Source organism: Oryx dammah, unplaced genomic scaffold, assembly GCF_014754425.2.
Source record: "Oryx dammah isolate SB20612 unplaced genomic scaffold, SCBI_Odam_1.1 HiC_scaffold_16, whole genome shotgun sequence".
NCBI classification, from domain to species: Eukaryota; Metazoa; Chordata; class Mammalia; order Artiodactyla; family Bovidae; genus Oryx; species Oryx dammah.
Window position 1 is genome coordinate 49,976,357 of NW_024070200.1, and position 16,229 is coordinate 49,992,585.

General features: G+C 43.5%; 1 protein-coding gene and 1 non-coding gene across 4 annotated transcripts in view; one reads left to right on the forward strand and one right to left on the reverse strand.

The window, feature by feature from the left end:
- NTRK3 (neurotrophic receptor tyrosine kinase 3) overlaps window positions 1-16,229 on the forward strand; it is a 429,790-nt gene that overhangs the window by 288,203 nt on the left and 125,358 nt on the right. The gene's annotated exons all lie outside the window — the stretch shown is intronic.
- Window positions 7,747-7,819, reverse strand: TRNAG-CCC. Its single transcript has one exon. It is a non-coding gene; the product is annotated as a tRNA-Gly (tRNA).

Consider the following 16,229-nt stretch of genomic DNA (forward strand, 5'->3'; position numbering starts at 1 on the left):
ACACTGGCCTACAGTTTCCATTAATCATGTGAATGATATCGTCAATAGGTCTACAAGTCCCTAGAGTTGCTTCAAAGCTCAGAGGTGGCTGCTTCTAGACCTTCCAACTTATCTCCACATAGTTGTCAGTTAGATCCAGAGCATTCTGCTTGTGCTCCATACCTGTCTGCTTCAAATGAAAAGATAGCAGCTAGCATTTGATTGTCTCAGTAAAGCATTAGTCAGGTAATTCATTGACCTTGTCTTTTTTGTCCCCTTCTCAACCCTAGGCCTAAGGTTGACTCTGTAATTGAGTGGAGCTGAGGATCCAAATGCTGGCAGGATGCACTCAGTAGATGCAGACTTCTCTCTGACCTTGAAGTGTTTTGCAAAAGTTATTTGCGTGTTGAGGACTCAGTTAATATCTGGTTTGGGCTTACTTACCAAGTTCCCTGGGCTTCCTCCCTCTCTTCTCTTTACTTGAGCAGTTTACTATTTATTTGTATTTTAAATTGTGTTCTAGTTTTTGTGATAGGCTGAGATTTAGTCATCTTTGTTTTCATTTTTCGTTGGTTTTTGAGAACCTGGAGATTTTGATTCATAAGAATCTTGTTTTCCCTGGGCTTCCAGTAAGTTATTTTTGTGTAGCCTCTCAGGTTTTTCTTGGGTTTCAATTTTGTTTCCGTTTCAGTATGAGGTTAACAATGAAATTGTCCACCCATTTGTCTATTGCTTTGCTTTGCTACTCCACAATTAAAAAAAAAATCTAAAGATTAAAGCAGAGATCCCATTGACTGCTCAACCAGCAGTTCTTACTTTGGTGGTTTGTTGTTCAGTCACTAAGTTGTATCCATCTCTTTGGCGACCCCATGTATCCTGCCCAGGGGACCAGTAGCCCACCAGGCTCCTCTGTGCCTAGGATTTCCCAGGCAAGAATACTGGAGTGGGTTGCCATTTCTTTCTCCAGGGGATCTTAGATAGGGATACTGATTGGGGCAGGATTCCCGCATCCTCCATGTAATTCCTGGCAGCTTTAGCCAACAGGTATGAGGGTCAGGGCATATAAACACTATCAACAGATTCACCATTTCCTTGAGGGCAGAGTCAGGTTGCTAGTAGAAATGTCTTGAACAAGGTCTTCCATTATCCATCCTTGACTGAACTTATGTCTGTCCTTTGAAGTTTTATAGTTCTCGTGGATGATACTGAATGCTTTATAGCTTGAAGAGTGGAGAAAACTAAAAAAAAAAAAAGCTTAGCTCTTAGATTTTTACTTTGAAAGGAATGATATCCTACCGCATGGACTGTTGCCCACCAGTCTCCTCTGCCCATGGGATTTCTCAGGCAAGAGTATTGGAGTGGGGTGCCATTTTCTTCTCTAGGGGATCTTCCCAACTGAGGGATTGAACCCAAGTGTTGAGCATTGCAGGCGGATTCTTTACCAAGTGAGCCACCCGGAAGCTCAAATTTTATGTATATTAGATCTCAAAAAAAAATCATTTAAAAGAAACCCAAACCTATATGGACACTACCCAGTTTGAACAGATGCCTACATGCACCTTGTGTGGGGCCCTGTTGATGAACTGCAGAGATTCTCAGAGGAGGGTCCAGGGGTTGGCTCAGTGGTATTGAGGATCTGGTCACTCAAAGCAGAGGCTAGATACCAACTGGTGTGGACATACTTCAGCATTTGAACAATGACCATACTGGTATGTATCCCCCTACTGTTAGCCCTGAGCTATGCCTGAATCCTGTGACTTCCACTCAGGGCTCCGCTGTTGCCCAACTGCAACAGCAGAAAGCCTATATTCTCATGGCTTGAATAGGACCATCATAACATCAAGAAGTTTGAGCTCTGCAGATTTAGAATCTCCAAGTCTGTGGATGAGGGAGCTGATAAATATCAGCATTTCGGGACTTCCCTGGTGGTCCAGTGACTAAGACTCTGTGCTCTCATTTCAGGGGGCGTGGGTTTGATCCCTAGTCAGAGAACTAGATCCCACATGCTGCTCACACACCACAACAAAAGGATCCCGCGTGCCACAACAAAGAGCTGGCACAGCCAAAGGGAAAAACAATAGCATTTCATTCAATAATTTTGAGTAGGGTCTCACAAAGGATGGTAGAAGTGTCTGGTTCTATTGAATCATAATACAATATAAAAGCCTCTCTCTCTCTCTCTCTCTCTCTCTGAGTCATTTGTATTCTTTGGTAAGTCTCTTTTTGTCTATCTGAATGCCTCTTTCTCATCTGAGTTCCATGAGCCAATCCAAAGTGTCAAAGATGTAATCTTGGAGGGGAACTCTCCCACTTCAGCTACTCATCAAGCTCGTACCCATAGCAGCTTTATATAAGACCCCTGTATCCTTCCCAGGCACATGTCTATATAGTTCAATCCATGGGAAATGAAATTTGCATGGGAGAAGGGACGGTGTCTATGTATTACTTATTCAGTGACATCCTGTCTCATTGCAAACAGTGTTAGAGATGGTTTGCAAAAATATACATGGGCAATGCAATGGGATCAATGAAGAGAATGATAATCTCTGGAAATAGGGGAAATAAGTATAAGGAAATAAAACTAGCGGCCAGATTAGACTATTAAGTGCCTGATGATAGAGGGAGCTTATGGATTTGGCTCCAGGCATCCCAGTGGCCAAAGCACAGAGGTAAGTATTTTAGGTTACAGGCTGCTGTTCAGAGGAAGAATAGCTTTCTCAAATGTGGTTTAACAGATGCTTCTCCCATAGCACCACATAAAGAGCAGAGTGTGGGATGCAGAGTTATGCTCACCAGCAACCTGAAAATAGATCCCATGGCACACCTCTTAGGAATGTTGGTTAAAATATCCCTTGATGCTAGTCAGTGGCTTCATGCTGAAACCCACTTCACAAACTGGATGGGTGGCAGGAGAGACGTTTTCAGAAGCACCCATAGGAGCCTGGTCTTACCCTGGGGAGACCCAGCCTTGCCTGGAAAATGGGAGCCTTTGGGGAACTCCATTGCTGAGGGCTGATGGAATTTCCCTCTTTGTCCCAGAACATCTCATCTGGGGCCTTGTAGGTCAGCTTTCCCAGCCAGTGGCGCCCTTCCCATCTCACCCCCTCCCCCCACTAAGGCTTTTCTTCCCAGGCTTATTGGAACTTGATCATATGAGACCATAAATCATCAAAATCCAGAACAAATCTCACTTGACGTTTTTATCTTAACTCTTCTGGGGGCCTTTAATTAGCATGATTGCAGCGCAGGAGATTGCCCCGATGGAATCTGCAGTGCTCTTGATGATGTAATGGCTGTGGAACGTTCTCTAGTTTCTGCTTCTGGTCATCTTCGAAAGACTCTGATTAAAAGTGATTAAGCTCCTTAATATGGTCATAATAAAGGGCAGTTAGCAGTGAGTTTATGGATTAAAACAAATGCATCAGAACATGAACTCATAGAGTTGTACAAAGCTCACGCCTAACACCGCGATGTGGGTTGTCTGCCGGCCTGGCCCCCACGGCCATGGCACACACCAGCACTGCCTATCTGCTCCTGCGGTGGCCACTGCCCCACAGCTCAGGCAGCAGATAGATGTCCTTGCCCACCTTGCCCTCAGCCATGGCACACGCATCACAGCAGGCAGCCATGAATTCACAGCCCTATTAATGGTCCAAGGCTTTGGGGAGCATCAGAATATGTTATGGCTGAAGACAGAATTTTAGTTGGCATTAAGGGTCCTGATTTCTCCAGTTCCTAAAGTACAGGGTATGGTGAAACCCTCTACTGGTGTAGAATGCACCATAACTGGTTTCCAGCTGGGCTGACTCTGCCACCCGTGGGACCTTTGAGAATGTCTGGAGACATTTTTGGTTGTCCCATTGGGGTGGAGGATTCTACTGGCATCTAGTGACTAGAGAGATGCCAAACATCCTACAGTACACATGTGGGCATTCTACAGTGCCCACCATCAAGAATTATTTGGCCCCAAATGTCACTAAGACAGAGGCTAAGAAATCCTATACTCCTTCAAGGAAGACTCCAACATTATCTTATTTAAAGTTCATAAGGGCCTGGTGAGAGAGAAGGTATAAAAGTTTTATTTCCATTTTACAGATGGAAAAACTGAAGCCTACAGAGGTTACATACCTTCGCTCTCCATCAGAGTCAGGCCGTCTGATTATGTCCTTCTTATTCCATGGCACTTGCACAAATTGCATGGGTGACGTGAACGTCGGGGTCTCCACAAGGGTCCCAAAGGGGATACAAGTTTTATTTAAGTGCTTAGGGCATATCTCTGGAGAAAGCATGATCCCAGGTGTCTTATATAGGAAAAGTACCCTGACTTTGTATCTTTGCTCTTGGTATCAAAAAACACATATCCATCAAAAGTTCAGTTCAATTCAGTCGCTCAGTCATGTCCGACTCTTTGTGACCCCATGAATCGTAGCATGCCAGGCCTCCCTGTCCATCAACAACTCCCGGAGTTCACTCAGACTCGCATCCATCGAGTCAGTGGTGCCATCCAGCCATCTCATCCTCTGTCGTCCCCTTCTTCTCCTGCCCCCAATCCCTCCCAGCATCAAAATCTTTTCCAATGAGTCAACTGTTCGCATGAGGTGGCCAAAGTACTGGAGTTTCAGCTTTAGCATCATTCTTTCCAAAGAAATTCCAGGGCTGATCTCCTTCAGAATGGACTGGTTGGATCTCCTTGCAGTCCAAGGGACTCTCAAGAGTCTTCTCCAACACCACAGTTCAAAAGCATCAATTCTTCGGCGCTCAGCCTTCTTCACAATCCAACTCTTACATCCATACATGACTACTGGAAAAACCATAGCCTTGACTAGACGGACCTTAGTTGGCAAAGTAATGTCTCTGCTTTTGAATATGCTATCTAGGTTGGTCAAAACTTTTCTTCCAAGGAGTAAGCGTCTTTTAATTTCATGGCTGCAATTACCATCTGCAGTGATTTTAGAGCCCCCCAAAATAAAGTCTGACACTGTTTCCACTGTTTCCCCATCTATTTCCCATGAAGTGATGGGACCAGATGCCATGATCTTCATTTTCTGAATGTTGAGCTTTAAGCCAAATTTTTCACTCTCCTCTTTTACTTTCCTCAAGAGGCTTTTTAGTTCCTCTTCACTTTCTGCCATAAGGGTGGTGTCATCTGCATATCTGAGGTTATTGATATTTCTCCCGGCAATCTTGGTTCCAGCTTGGTTCCAGTCCAGCATTTCTCATGATGTACTCTCCATGTAAGTTAAATAAGCAGGATGACAATATACAGCCTTGATGTACTCCTTTTCCTATTGGGAACCAGTCTGTTGTTCCATGTCCAGTTTTAACTGTTGCTTCCTGGCCTGCATACAGATTTCTCAAGAGGCAGGTTAGGTGGTCTGGTATTCCCATCTCTCTCAGAATTTTCCACAGTTTATTGTGATCCACACAGTCAAAGGCTTTGGCATAGCCAATAAAGCAGAAATAGATGTTTTTCTGGAACTCTCTTGCTTTTTCCATGATCCAGCAGATGTTGGCAATTTGATCTCTGATTCCTCTGCCTTTTCTAAAACCAGCTTGAACATCAGGGAGTTCATGGTTCACATATTGCTGAAGCCTGGCTTGGAGAATTTTGAGCATTACTTTACTAGCATGTGAGATGAGTGCAATTGTGTGGTAGTTTGAGCATTCTTTGGCATTGCCTTTCTTTGAGATTGGAATGAAAACTGACCTTTTCCAGTCCTGTGGCCACTGGTGAGTTTTCCAAATGTGCTGGCATATTGAGTGCAGCACTTTCACAGCACATCTTTCAGGATTTGAAACAGCTCCACTGGAATTCCGTCACCTCCACTAGCTTTGTTCGTAGTGATGCTTTCTAAGGCCCACTTGACTTCACATTCCAAGATGTCTGGCTCTAGATGAGTGATCACACCATCGTGAATCAAAAGTACTAGGTGTTAAAATGATGGTCAGACTTGATCACGTTTGATACTTGGAGAGAAGTAAGGTCTTTACAGTGGGTACAAATGCATGGATGCCAGCATTTAAATGTTCTGGGATCCCTGGGTGTGTACGTGCTCAATCATGTCGAACTCTGCAACCCTGTGAACTGTAGCCCGCCAGGCTCCACTGTCCATGGGATTCTCCAGGCAAGAATACTGGACTGGGTTGACATTTTCTGCTCTAGGGGATCTTCCCAACCTAGGGATTCAACCTGCATCTCTGGCGTCCCTTTCATTGACAAGCGGATCCGTTACCACTCGGATCCCTGGTGGTTACATACAGCGTGACATGGTCTGTTGTGACCATGTGAAAGGGTGGTGGTTTTGGAACTGAGAACACATGAGCTGACAAAATGCATTCATACAAAACACACACACACACACACACACACCATGGACCCCTCAAGTCTCTGTCTGTCTGGATGTTTATTTGCCTGTGGAAAATCTTCCAGAGCCTGCCAATTTAGTGGAATAATAAAGCTGAGAAGAGCCACCCATAAGGATAAAAATACAACTGTATTCACACTCATTGCTTGGATCATTTCCTGGGAGTTTTAAAGGATTCATAGTATTAGGAGATTCTCCTGGGTTGGGATCTTTCATTAAAATGTTATATTTTTTCCATAAAGTGTTATGTTTTTCCATAACATCTTATGGAAAAACGCCAATGAACTTTTTGGCCAACTAAATATAATGGAATTCGAGGCCAATAACTTGCCATTTCACTCCCTTGTCTCTATTCCTAGGGCATGTATGGTTGTGTCATTGGACACTGCCTATGGGTCACATTTGGAATTAGAATCTAATTCATGCTGCTTGTGGTCAGGCACTACCCTGTACATTTCCTATGCATATCTGTAACCCTCAGGCCTTCAAGGGAAGTATAATTATCTCTGCATACAGAGGGAAGCCTGAGCTCAGGGGGAGGCATCACTTGCGTGTGACCGACACATGGTTGATGCCAGAACGAGCGCTGAAATTTAAGCTTTGCTTTTTCCCTTTACCATGTTACTATTTAAACAATGCGACCAATTACACCTTTCTCTGTACTCCTCTAAACACGCAAGATAGTCTCATTCTCATTAGAAGAGGAAATAGAGCCCCTAAGGCATTGAATTCATTGACTATAGTGAGAGTCTAGAGTCTAGAAATCGTATCTCCTGCCTCCTAAGCTAGCTGATGTGCTTGCGGAATGAGGAATAGAATCCACGTCCCTTGTTTCTCCTGCAGTGGCAGGTAGGGGTTCTTTATCACAAGCGCCACCTGGAAAGTTCCATGAGGGACCCTGGGAAGTCCCAAAAGAATTCATTCACACACAGAGTTTCTGAAATAAATTGATGTAATGTTAGTCTCAGTTCTTCCACCAATCTTATCCTATCTGAATTGGCTCTACTCTGAATGGAGTAGACTATAGGGCTCCAAACTGAGAATTACTCAGAGTGCTGTTAGTTAGTTAGTTAAGTCGCTTAGTCGTGTCCAACTCTTTGCGACCCCGTGGACTGTAGCCCACCAGGCTCCTCTGTCCATGGGATTCTCAAGGTAAGAGTACTGGAGTGGGTTGCCATTTCCTTCTCCAGGGGATCTTCCCGACCCAGGGATCAAACCCAGGTCTCCCACATTGCAGGCAGACGCTTTAACCTCTGAGCCGCCAGGGAAGCCCTACTCAGAGTGCTGGAGGGCATTTAAAATTATATATATATATATATATTTGTTTCTTTATTTGGCTGCCCTCGGTCTTTAAATGTGGTACTTGGGAGCGTCAACCATCGTTGTGGCATGTAGGATCTTGTTCCCTGACCAGGGATTGAACCTGGGCCCCCTGCACTGGGAGCACAGAGTCTTAGCCACTGGACCACCAGGGAAGTCCCAGTAGTGCATTTCTTGAGGGCATCATTTAAGGGCAAGAGTCTTGCTTCGGGTCTGATGAAATAAAGTCAAGAGCCTAAAAAGGTTTCTAATTCCTATTCCAAGTGTGGCCATACTTTAAGGACCGCAGGATGCTCTTCCGGGTTTGTTCTGAAAGCATCACCAGCTCTCTCAGGCCTTCTCCTTTTCAAGGGCTCTGCAGTGTTGCTAATGGTGCCGTCATCGACCATACTGAAGAACCCTGGGGCTGCACAGACCCCCACCTCCTCTCCTATCTCCTGCATTTAATGAGTCGCAAAATATCTGATTTGCATAAGATATCTCTGCACTTCTCTGGCGTCCATCTCCTTGATTCTTCTCTGGTGACCCCAACCCTGACTGACCATTGGCCAGCTGCTTCAGTCACCCTTTCACCCATGGGTCTGCCCTATTGTAATGTGTGAGTGTGGTTCAGACCACTACCTATTTTTTTTTGACAGCTCAGGAGCTAAGAATGTCTTTATTTTTAAATGGTTGGAAAATATCAAAAGAACTATCATCTTTCCCAACATGTGAAAGTGATATACAATTCAAATTTTGGTGCCCATAAATAAAGTTTGTGGGAGCAGAGCCACACTCACTCATTACATACCGTCCGTGGCTGCTATCCTGTGACGATGGCAGAGCTGAGTACTTGCAACAGAAACTGTGTGTCCTGGAAGGCCAGAAGTCTTTACTGTCTGGTCTTAGAAAAAGCTTGCAGGCCCCTGCCCTACCTCTTCAGTTGTCCCCTCTCTCACATTTTTCCGAACTCATCTATCACTCAAATTCCTGAACTCCCTTCATCATTAGCCCAAGTTAATCTCCATTTGGGCTTCCCAGGTGGTGCTAGTGGTAAAGAACCCACCTACCAATGCAGGAGATGTAAGAGGATGTGGGTTTGATCCCTGGTTCGAGAAGATTCCCTGGAGGAAGGCATGGCAACCTACTCCAGTATTCTTGCCTGGGAAATCCCATAGACAGAGGAGCCTGGTGGGCTACAGTCCATAGGGCTACAAAGTTGGTCACCCCTGAAGCGACTTAAGCATACACACACAGTCTCCATTTATTTCCCAGTAGGAACTCCTTGCCCTTCTCAGGTGTATCTTATACCTCCCCACTAAGACCATCACTCAACTGATTCTGCTTGGAATAACGTTTCCTTCCCATCTTCTTCGAAAACTTCTCTGTTCTTCCAGCCTCACAGCAACTGCAATCTGCCTTGAAGTTCATCTCCCACACTAGTTGGCTCCCTAAAGCTCTTCTGGATCTGCTTTGAAGGCATGAAGTCCTTTCTGTTACTCCTGGCTACTTCAGCAAAGGTCCTAGGGACCTAACCAGGGGCAAGGTTCCTGAAGGTGGAGGTGCCCCATAGCTGTTGCCTAGAGCTGCTAAGTGCAGACCAAGTGTGTCTGCCTGAGTGCGGGCTCCCTGAGCTCCTGGGGGCTGTCTTCCCAGGTGTGTAGCTCCTGTGGTTGTACAACTTATGTTCTCCCAAACCTATGTGGCATTGTTTTGAAAGTGGGAAACAGAATTTACCATTTAGAATCTGATTTTGGAGACTTGCCCAGTGGTCAGGGGTTAAGACTCCACACTCCCACTGCAGGGAGCATGGGTTCAATCCTTGGTTGGGGAACTGAAGTCCTACATGCCACCTGGCAAAAAAATAAACAAATGAATAAATAAATTGATTTTTAACTTTAAGTAGAAAGGTAGTTGTCCTTCACTGATATGTCATTTAATCTAAATCTCTTACCCATGTCGCCACCTCTGCCAGTCCTGTTGGTCCATCTTCACTCTTCACTTATCTGTCTGTCTTCAGCTCTCTGTCCATCAGTTGCTAAATTCTCTCCACAGTAGCCCCACTGATGTCCCTTGATTGGGGGGGGGTCGCATTTTTATCAGATTACCCACAAATAGCGCCCAACACTGTTTTTTCACCCTGCTGAGCTGGGTCCCTATCTCACCCTTACTCCTGCTTTGTGCTCCAGCCAAATTATACTCTGCTTTTCTGGAAAAAAAAAAAATCCCTGTTTTCTAGGGCTGCGGTTAACAAAGTCTGACAAACATGGTGGCTTAGAACAGTAGAAATTTATAGTCTCACAGTTCTGGAGGCCCGAAGCCGGAGATGAAGCTGTTGCCCAGGTCACGCTCCCTCTAAAGCCACTAGGACAAGATCTGCTGTGTATGTTTCTCCCAGCTTCTGCATTTTTTGCTGAGTGTCGTGGGCATTCCTTGTAGACACACCACCTGAGTCACTGTCTTTATGTTCACATGGCATTCTGAGCGTGTGCATGTGTGCATCTGTGTGTCCAAATTTCCCCTGTTATAAGAACACAGATGTATTAGTTAGAGCCTACCCTACTTCAGTAAAAACTTCATCTTTCATTTCTACTGAAGTATAATTGATTGACGGTATGAATGATCTCATCTTAACTTGATTATCTGCAAAGATACTGTTTCCGAATAAGGTCACCTTCTACAGTGGTGGAGTTATCTTTTGTGGGAGCGCAAATCAACCTGTAACAATCCCGCATTTGTTATGCTTTGCCCAAGCTGCCCTCACCATTTGCGACGCCCTCCCCTCCACATTTTTGCCTAGAGACCAGCTTTCCCACCTCCTCTCTTCCTCTCACGTGGAATCACAGCCCTGCTAAACTCCCACAGCTCTGGGTGGGTACTGCTTTCTTGACACTTACTAGAGTGGATTCTACATTATAATCATTTAGGATCCCAGTTGACTTTAAACTTTCTTTACTTTTTTTGCTCCTGGAAGATTGGTTCTGATGTTTGCAAAACTGATTGCTAGGTAAGCTTAGGAAGGTGCAGCCTTCACATTCTTGGCATGGATTTTAGGCTTCTCTAGGGTACTAATTGGGTTTTACTCATAAAGACGGCTGAGCACCCCCAAATTGATGCTTTTGAATTGTGGTACTAGAGAAACCTCTTGAGAGTCACTTGAACTGCAAGGAGATCAAATCAATCTATTCTAAAGGAAATCAACCCTGAATATTCATTGGAGGGACTGATGATGAAGCTGAAGCTCCAGTACTTTGGCCACTGATGTGAAGAACTGACTTATTGCATTAGACCCTGATGCTGGGAAAGATTGAGAGCAGGAGGAGAAGGGGGTGGCAAAGGATGAGATGGTTGGATGGCATCACCAACACAATGGACATGAATTTGAGCAAACTCTGGGAGATCGTGAAGGATAGGGAAGCCTGGTGTGCTGCAGTCCATGGGGTCACAAAGAGTCAGACACGACTTAGAGACTGAACAACATCTTGGTATTTCTGTTCCCAAACTAGACATAGGGCCCATGAGTATAGGAGGCCCTCAACAGGTGTCAGCAGTTTGGAGATTTGGGGACAGTGAAAGCAGGGGTTTGAGTCTCCATTTGCTGCTGTCTGTCGTTGCAAAGTGCTGATGCTTTGTGACCTGTATGGCATGTGTCTACTATTCTCAATACGGATCCTTAGCTAGACCATGACACTTCCACTGTCCAAAATAAATGAGTCTTTTTCTTTGTTTGACTCTGTGTGTATGATGATTCCCTTAAATTGAAAAGAGCAAGCACCAAGAAAGGTTAAGAACCGTTGGTCTATACAGATGCATGGTGGGACCTGTCTCATCTTCTTTCCACCTTTCCTTTTATCATTATTTTCAATACGTTCATCATCATCACCAGTCATAGGAATTTCATGTCAGCAAAGCAACTCACAGGCTTATATCTTTTAATTGTTAGGGCTATACATTTAGAATGTGCTAGTTACCCGATCCTATTAACCATACTCTGCTCTAAAATAATCTGTTTAAAATTGATAACACAGTCAGAGATTGGGACTTTATTGATTGTATTTCCTGCTAGACTCAGGCCTTTGCCTTTTGCTTATCGAAGCCTAAACTAAATGGCCTTGACCCTGAGGAAAGTCAGGCACCTGGGGGTGGCAGGCAGACCTGAGGACTTGGGTTCTAAAAGAGGCACATGAGCAAGTCAGAGGAAGGAGGCGTTGATGTTAAGATAATTCTTTTTCTTTCCTTACCTCACAGAGTTATTTTAAGGTTAACATAATCATTTAAAGTTTTGGGAAAAGAAACGCTTGGGAAATGCCAAGATACTATAGTAGAACTGCAAAATAATGTGGCATATTGTTATACAGATTCACACATACACACATGAGTTACATCACACAGTTCTAAAAAGTAAGTTTTATATTATCTGAAATGCGAGTCTATCAGGTAAGCAATAGGGATAGTTGCTGTAAGTGCTTCCTTCCTTGGTTTCAGTATAGCAGAGGGGTTAACATAGCACAATTCAATATAGCACAAGAGCTGGAATGAGAAAGCCTAGATTCAAGATGGTGTCGCATCTTATTCACAGGACCACTTGGCATCAGTTACTGAGACTCTTCATTCTTCCTCATCCACAGACTAGGGATCATAAGAGTTCTCCCCTCATAGAGATACTGTATAGGTTCGATGAGGAAGTCCATGCACAGTACTTTGCTCGTTGCCTTGGCATATGTAAATGCTTATAAATATTAATTGTTAGGTTTTAAAAAATGATCTTACTGAGAAATGAAAAAATATATCCATGAATAGTTCCACTGTAGTGTATGCATTTAAAATAGTTCCAGGAAACAGAAGAAGAAATATCACACAGAAACTCACAATTAGGAGTTCCATTGTGATCCAGTGGTTAGCACTCCATGCTTCCACTGCTAGAAGCAAGGGTTTGATCCCTTGGGCCAGGGACTTAAGATTCTGCATGCCGTAGGGCATGAGCAAAAGAGCAGAAAGTTATCACTAACTGCCAAATGACTTACACAGACACTGAGGTCTGAGCTGGTTATTGAAGAATTAATTGGAATTAGATGGGGAAATAAGTTAGAAGATAAACATTCAGGATATCACAGTACCATGGAAGTAAGGACCGAAGCTACGATCTGTAAGATATGGTCAACTTAGAGTTTATCTAACCCAGAGACAGTGAATAGGGAAAGAGTGGGTGACAAGACCAGAATATTTGGCTGGAAATAGGGTGTGGTAAGGCAGCCTAAGCCATTTGGGATTCATGCAAAGGCACGTTCAATCATTGTTGGCCGCTGAACATGGTGGTAGATTGGTGAATATGAGGTTTTAGCCACATAATTTGACAATGACATGTTAGATAGATTAATCTGTATTATGAAGCTCCAAAACAGTGGCCTTGAAATGGAAATTGGGATTGAGGAAGCCTAAACTAACGCGAGTCTGAGTGAACTCCGGAAGTTGGTGATGGACAGGGAGGCCTAGCGTGCTGTGATTCATGGGGTCGCGAAGAGTCGGACACGACTGAGCGACTGGACTGAACTGAACTGAACTGAACTGAAACTAATACTTGTTAATCATCTAATGCATTTCATGTGCCAGACTCTGACCTGATCCTTTTTTTTTTTTAATCACAACAGTGCCTGCAAAATAGATAATGATATTTACAGTTTGCAGAAAGGGAAATCGAGGATCTGAGAATTTAGGTAATTTACTTAAGGTTTTAAGGTCACACACAGCTGATAGGTAGTAGAACAGGAATTTGATAGCCGTTCAGCCTGTCTCCAGGTCTTTCTGCCATGCTTTGCTGAAGTGGGGAATCTAGTAAAAGGATGTGTAAATGAGATCCTGCAAAATAAATATTGAAACTTGATGTCTAATGAGATACAGGGATAAGATGATATAGGCAATAAATGAGGATGACTCCAGCAGTTTGTGCCTAGGTAATTGTAAGCGTGGTAGTGATTTTAAAGAATTAGCCTATTAGGAAGGGAGATTGTTTGGAATGCTTGTGTGTGGGCTAATTCACTTCAGTCATGTCCAGCTCTTTGCGACCCCATGGACTATAGCCCACCAGGCTCCTCTGTCCATGGGATTCTCTAGGCAAGGATACAGGAGTGCATTGCCATGCCCTTCTCCAGGGAATCTTCCAGACCCAGGGATCAAACCCAAGTCTCTTATGCTCCTGCATTGGCAGGCAGGTTCTTTACCACTAGCCCATCTAGGAAGCCCTGTTTGGGATAGAAATTATAGAAATGTTGGGTTTGTGGTTATGATGCACAGTAACAGAAATGCCAAGTGGCCAACTGGCATTATGAGAATGAATTTACATGGAAGTTTGTGTCTAAAGTGTTAGAAGTCACACCCCTGGGTTTCTACATTAATAATGGATTTTACAAGGACATGGAGAGGGAAAGAGAGAGAGAGAGAGAAGATGGTTAGAGCAGTATTCCTACACTTTAACTGCCTGAGGATTTTGTTAAAATGCTGGGGAGGCGGGTGGGATAAATTGGGAGATTGAGATTGACATATATACACTGCCGTGTGTAAAATGGATACCTAATGAAAACCTACTCTATAGCACAGGGAACTCTACTCAGTGGTCTGCAGTGAACTTAAATGGGAAGGAAATCTGAAAAAGAGAAGATGCATGTATCGCTGATTCATTTTGCTGTGTAGCAGAAGCGAACACAACATCGTAGACTATACTCCACAACTATACTCCAATAAAAATTAATGTAAGGAATACAGATTTTGATTTACTAAGTTTGGAGTCGGAGCTTGAAAGTCCTCATTTCTAGCATGTTTCAGGTGAAGCTGCCACTGCTGGTAGGAGAACCACACTTTGAGTAGTCAGGGGTGAGAGGACTGATCCTTGAGAAGCTACCACAGGTACAGGTGAGGGAAAAGAATGCAACTGAAAGAAGAGGGACAGAAAGGTAGAAAGATGACATAGTATCCTAAGTGTCATGGGAGATGTGGGAGGGTCAAGGTGAAGAGTAATGGAGTGAATCTAGTTAAGGAGTAACCATTGGTGAACTTCAAGATGTCTGTTTCTGTGAACAGAATAGAACTTGGATAACAGGAATTTAATCATTAATGACCTGTGAGATTGTGGAATTGCAATTGGAATTGAATCATGAAAAATGTTGGTACCCAAGGGCTCCCTAGTGAGTTTGATCCCTGGATTTGGAAGATTCCCTATAGGAGAGTATGGCAACCCACTCTAGCATTCTTGCCTGGAGTATCCCATGGACAGAGGAGCCTGGTGGGCTACAGCCCATAGGGTCGCAAAGAGTTGGACACGACTGAAGTGACTTAGCAAGCATGCAGGAATGAACCAAGGAAACGGGATGATAGCCAATAAAAGTGAAGGACATTGACTCGTCATTTACTAGATGAGAGTCTAGGAATGTGGCCATGCTTGGATTTGGTACATGAGCACATACCAAAAGATAGAGATGACCATAGGTAGATTTCTGCAGAAAGGAGAATAGAACAGGATTTATGGAAGATGCTGAAGAGACAGGAAATAATTGAAGAAGGAAGTTGGAGATAGGATTGAAGACACCAGTTTGAAAAAAAAAGAAAGAAAATACATTTTCCTCTAATACAGAAAGAAAGAAATCAGGCTCTGGTCAGGGTGGTGCAGTGAGCTTTTTAGGGTACCTCCCCTGCTCCAGAAACAGAAAAATATGAGAACGCATAACTGGGCCTAAAAGCAAGATAAATAACCTGATGGATCATAAATAGTACAGAAATAAAAGGTTGATAAGCAGGGCTACCTTCATTCTCAGGCTGGGCTCCAAAAAGGAGGCAACAAGTAGATTTACTTTTGTTGGAGGCAGAAAGTAAAGACAGGAATTTAGCTCTTGAGGGTTCTGCACGGCCATATGTACTGCAGATTGTTGGGGAATCATTAGCTAGGGACAAGCTTCCACATTGATGAAAACAGTCTGAAAAAACAGTGTTGTCAATCCCTATATGAGAGTACAGCTAGGAGGAATCTCTGAGCCTATGGAGGGAGGGGAGAGGAATTAAGATGCAACTGTGAGATGATGAACTGACTTAAGCCACTTAACTCGCTGAAGACTGTTCTGCTAAATCCCATTGCAAAATCAGTATGGAAGGGAGCAACTATTCAACATGAGGCAAAATAAAGTTATATCATTACCTCATACCAGTCACAAAAGAAGTTATACATTCAGGTTGAAAATTTGAAGTAGAATTTTTTGTTTTCAGCAAATTTTTATTTTAAAATGATATTACCCTTTAGGGGCCCCAGGCCATCATTATAGGATGGGTTTGGAACTGAAGTTCTAAGAGCCTTGGTGGAGGCAAAAATAGCAACAACAAAAACTTTAGACAGTGGTGAATGAGCACAAAAGAGAAAAAGATTAAAAAAAAAACTCTTCCTATGCAAAATCAACTACAATCCCAAATCATGAACTTTGTAAAAAAAATAACAAATAACAATAGGATATATGTTATCCTGATTCTACTCAACAATGTTCTGGAGATTCTACCCAATTCAATAAGACAACAAAAGAAATGTAAGAATACTGGAAAGATACATGA